Raw genomic sequence first — 6,000 nt, forward strand, 5'->3', positions numbered from 1 at the left:
GGAATGAGCTTTGTTTCCCTATTTCAGAGCCTGCCCAGATATTTAAAAACAAAATTGTTCAAAGCACCGCATTAATGACATTAATGTATTCGTTCAGTGAACATTTCTAGAGGGCCCTGTCTGTGCCCAAAACGGGTCTGGGCGCGTTGGAGATGCAGTGTTTAGCAAGAAAATGTCCTTGCCCGCATGGACCTTGTATGATAGAGGAGGGAGTCAGAAACGATAGAAGCTGCCAAGCAGGTGCCTGAGAAGTTGGGAGGGGAAAGTAGTAGAAAAACAATCTAATGTTAGAAACACAGGAGGTTTTTGTTTGTAAATTGATTTTTTTTTAATTTTACTGTGAAATATGTGTATCAGCACGTTTACCGTTTTAAATGTACAATTCAGTGGTATTAATTGCAATCACCATGTTGTACAATCGTCACCGCTATCCATTTCCAAAAGCTTTACTTCACCTCCGGCAGAAACTCAAGTGTCCCTTCAGCAATAACTTCCATCTCCCCCTCCCCTAACCCCTGGGAACTAGTAAAGTTTTGTCTCTATTCTCTTACCTATTCTAGATGTTTCATACAATACCTGTCCTTTTGTATCTGACTTCACACAGCATAATGTTTTCAAGATTCTTCTATGTCTTAGCCTTTATCAGAATTTCATTTCCCTGTATGGCTGAAATATTCCATTATATGGTTATACCACATTTTATTTACTCATTTTATCTGTTGATGCAGACTTAGGTTATTTCCACCTTTCAGCTGTTGTGAATAATGCTGCAATAAATGTTATTTGTGTTTTAAAGTGTGATGGGGGGGGGCTACCTGCATCAGAAGCACCTGATTATTAAAATCCTGGGCCCCAATTCATACTCCAGAATCTTGACTTGATAGCCTAGGAATCTGCATTTTTAACAAGCCTCCTTCACCCTTCCCTGATAATTCTTATACATGCCATAGTTTAATAACCATGGTATTAGGGAGTTACTATCTATCCTAAACTGTGTCAGAAAACAGCCTAAGAAAATCAGGAAGCCTTAATTTTTAACAATAGATTCCATTTACTCAAAATTCGACATATCCAAACTGAATGTCTTTCTCTCCAGCCTATTTTAAGAAAGTGAGTGCTTTCCCACCCACGTGCTGAAGCCAGAAACCTGGGAATGATCATTACTCCTTCCTCTCTCTCCTCAAGTCCCCACATCCAGTTAGGTCAGACCACTGTTATCTCTCATCAAGATACCGCAATAGACTCTTCTGGTCTCCCTGCCTCTGGAATTGTCCTCTCCAATCGCTTCTCCACACTCTACTTTGAATGATCTTTCAAAAAATCATATCATGCCATTGCTCATTAAGACTCTTAATAAGATCCCATTGGGCTTAAGTTAAAGTCTCAGTTCTTTAAGATGGCTTTGGGACCTTTTGTGACTTCATTCCTCCTCTCATCTCTCACCTCACCTGTCCCATATTCCTCCCTCAGGCTACAACCAAACTAGAATGCTGTCAGGTCTTATAGGGCAGGAAGTTCTCCTACCTCATAACTTTTGCAGCAGCTGCTCCCTCTGCCCAGAACTTTCTTCACATCTTCCTACTCCCTCCATTCACTTGCTTAAATTTTCACCTGAATAATTCCTAGTACTCTGTTATGGATTAAATTGTGTCCCCCAAAACAAGTGTTGTAAATCCTAACCTCTATAGGGTCACGATGAGGATGGCAACAGGTTTGGTTGGTTTTTTTTATGCCTGTGGTTATAACCCCATTTGGGAATAGGTTGTCTTTGTTATTTTAATGAAACAGGATTAGTGTAGGGTGTGTCTTGAGTCAATCTCTAGAGACATAAAAGAGATCGGACAAGTAAGCAAGTGAGCAGAGATGGGGTAGGATAGATGCCAAGACACATGGAGATCTCTAAGGAACCAGAAAGCAGAAACTGAAGAGGCAAGGACCTTCCTTCAGAGCCAACAGAGAGAGAAAGACTTCCCCTAGAGCCAGAACACTGAATTTGAACTTCTAGCCTCCTAAACTGTGAGAAAATAAATTTGTTTGTTAAAGCCACCCACTTGTGGTATTTCTGTTATAGCAGCACTAGATAATAAATAAGATGAACTCCTTCAACATCAATGCCATTTCCTCCAGGAAGTTTTCCCTGATCCCCACAATTGAGTACTTTCGTCTTTCCATCGTCACATGCACCACCAACATTTATTGATCCCTTACCATATGGCAGGGCCTGTTTCAAGCCCTTTACACCTATTATCTCCTTCCCCATTTAATCCTCAAGTAGAGTCCATGAGATAGGTAATAATACTACTATTACCAGGGTTGGAAGAAATACAACCAGGATGCTTCTTAGAAGCAAGGATGGTGAGACTTTGGCTCCCTTACTTTGGACACGTCATCAGGAAAAACCAATCACTAGAAAAGGACATCATTGTTGGTGAAGTAGAGAGTGAGCAAAAACGAGGAATCTTCAGTGAGAGGGATTGACACACAATAGCCTCAACAATGGACCCAAACGTACCAACAATCACAAAGATGGCATAGGACTGGGCAACATTTCTTTCTGTTGTAAATAAGGTTAGCATGAGACAGAGCCAACTCAACAGCAACTAACAACAGCGACTACTATTATTATTATTGCCATTTTAAATATTTCTTGCCCAGACCCAGACAGTAAGAGATGGAGCCAGGTCTGAAAGCCATTAGCCTGACCTCAGAGTTGTGCTCTTAGCCATTGCCAGGGTTTTTCAGCCTGCAGGTCTATACCCACTGATGAAGCACAAAATTAACTTAATGGGTCATGACAAATATTTCATAAATGAAATAGAAAATACCAGTGTCGTCAAACTTAGCAAGGCTCTTGTTTTGTGAAACTTGTATTTCAGATATACAGATGTATGTGCATTAAGTATGCATGTTCGTACCAGAGCATGATATAAAATGTATTTCTTTTTGGATTACAGTTGCGAAAAGTTGAAAGCACTGCTGTCTTTTTCCACAGGATTTCTCAAACCGTTTAAATTTCTGTGTCCTCCACAATTCTGAAGCTCCAGGAGAGCAGGGTTTGCGTACTGTTCAGTTATATACGAATCATCCAGTGCGATGCCTGGCTCATAGTAGTTATTCAGTAAACATGAACTGTGTCCCCCTCCTCAGAAATGCAAATTGCTCCCAAGACAAATGAGCCTGTGAACCCCAGGTGTCCTGTGACAGGCTTTTCGGTCCGGTGATCTAAAATTCTAGAATCACTCTTGGAAAAAAGGCAGAAAAATCCATCCTAATAGATTAAGGGAGAAGTGGATTCCAACAAAGTTCCAGTGATCGTCTTCATCACAACGGAGTCGGAAAGCACAGACAGCATAATGCAGGAAGAAAACCCTGGAGGAGTTGCCCAGCTTGGCCTTTTTTTCAATAAGCTGATCGTCACTTGATTGACTGACCTCACATAAGAGTACGATACATGCTAAGAACCAAAATGTGTTCAGAAACAAATAGTAAATGTGCCAGGGAACCAGAATTGAAGCACCGTGGGAAATTTCACAAAGAAATGTACCTTGATTTGGCCTTGAAGGGTAGGAAAGATTCTTATGGGCATAGAGCAGAAAAGGTGTTGGAGGAGACAGAGCACCAGGGAGACGTGTAAAGTCACCCAGTGTATTAAGTGAAGCAGTGCTGTGGGCCTCAGTTTGAGCTGTTAGGCCTGTCTGACGTGGCTTTGCTCACCGTGGGACAGACTGTCCAAACAACAATTGGAAGGAGTCGGCTTCCGGGAAGGTTTCAGCTTCACTTTTTAAGTTGACTGTGTGCATGGAGGGAAGATGAGGATGAAGAGAGACTGGACAAAACAAGGTCTGAGGGCCTACTTACACAGGAATTCTTCAGGACCAAGTGATAAACTGCCTCCAGTCCCAGAGAACAGCAGTCCTGTTTTCCCCCAGCTCTACTTGAAAGATGTGAGACTCCAGTCCTATAAGGATTAAAGGAAACCTGGCACTATTTTGGGCAACTTTAGGGGAGTTTTGGAGTCCCTGAATGGTACAAATGGTTAACACGCTTGGCTGTGTCGGAGTTTCAAGTCTACCCAGAGGCACCTCGGAAAAAGGCGATCTACTTCCACGAATCAGCCATTGAAAACCTGATGGAAAACTCTTACACATTGCTGGTAGGAATGTAAAATGGCACAACCACTATGGAAAACAGTACGGTGCTTCCTCAAAAAGTTACAAAAAGAAATATGATCCAGCTATCCCACTCCTGGGTATATGTCCTAGAGATATAAGAACGGTGACACAAATAGACATATGCACAGCTATGTTCATTGCAGCATTGTTCACAAAAGCAAACAATGGGAACAACCTAAGTGCCTGTTAATGGATGAATGGATAAACAATAATTATGATACATACATGCAGTAGAATACTATGCAACTATAAAGAATAACGAGGAGTCCGTGAAACATCTTATGGATGAATCTGGAGCGCATTATGCTGAGTGAAATAAGTCAGTCACAAAAGTACAAAAATTGTATGGCCTTACTCTTATCAAAGGTCAAGAATAGGTATACACATAGAAAGCAATGTTCTTTGATGGTTACTAGGGATGGGAGGGGGAGGGGGGAGTCACTTTCTAGATAGTAGACACTTGTTATTTTTGGTGACAGGAAAGGCAATACCCAATATGGGTGAAGTCTTCACAACTTGTCCAAGGTAAAAGAAGACACCAAGAAGTATGCAAGAATAAGGGACAACTTCAGCAAATACTAGAACAGACGATTTTGCAATGACAACAATAACAGCCAATAAAATATGTGTGGTTTAACACAGGTAGACGTATATGCATATGTGTTTATAGGAAGGCACATGTGAGTATACAAGTATACCTGTACAGGTGCATCTGCAAGCATATGTATACACATGTTTATGTGTGCAGCATATAGATTCACATGTATATGAAACCACATAGAGGGCACAGTTAAGGATACTACCAAGACATAACCAAACACCTCGTGGGATGGTTTCACTGACCTGAAGGCTTGGGACCATAATCGCCTGGGACAACTCGGTCAATCGGCATAACAGAGTTCATAGAGATTATGTTTTTCATCTTAGCTTGGTGAGTAGCATCTGGGGTCTTAAAAGCTTTGGAGTGGCCATCTAAGATAACAACTATTGATCTCTTCCTGTCTGAAACAAAGGAGAGTGAAGGAAACCAAAAACTTAAGGAAGAAATTAGTCCACAGGACTAAAGGCCCACGAGATCCACAGCCTCTTCAAGTCTGAGACCAGAAGAACTAGATGGTGCCTGGCTGCCACTACCTACCATTCTAACCAGGGACAATTAGAAGGTCCCATTTGGAATGGGAGAAAAATGTAGAACAAAACTCAAATTCCTAAAAAAGGCCAGACTTTCAGGACCAATGGAGAGTAGAGGAACCCCTGAAACTACCGCCCCAAGATATCCTTTGATTTTGGAACTTAGATAGGCTTGTAAAATAAACAATATCACCTAAGAATACTGTGCTCCCTTAAATTAATCAACTATATGGGACCAAATGGTCAACACTTACTCTAAAACAAATACGAGAACCTGAGGAGGGCAGGGAAGCTAGATTAATGGAAATAGAACAAAAAGAATGGAAATAATAAAAATGTTGACACATAGTAAAAACTGTAACCAATGACATCAAACAAGTTGTATAAAAAATTGTTAAGTGGAAACTTATTTTGCTATGTAAACTTTCACCTAAAACACAATAAAATATTAAAAAAAAGAAAGAAAGCCCAATGGAACACAGTTCTACTCTAACACACATAGGGTTGCCATGAGTCAGTTTGGCATCTTTGGGAACATCAAGGCTGGACTGGGGCAGGGTTCGCATTTCCACAGGTAGCACTGGCCCCAGGGCCCCGCCCCCATATGCTATCAGAGGCCACAGGCATCCACTGGGCGGCAAAGTCCATCATGACATGAGTCGTAAAGTCAGACTGCCCAGTTCAAGGCCTGGTGGTG

The sequence above is a fragment of the Loxodonta africana genome, chromosome 8, assembly GCF_030014295.1.
Source record: "Loxodonta africana isolate mLoxAfr1 chromosome 8, mLoxAfr1.hap2, whole genome shotgun sequence".
Taxonomy (NCBI): domain Eukaryota; kingdom Metazoa; phylum Chordata; class Mammalia; order Proboscidea; family Elephantidae; genus Loxodonta; species Loxodonta africana.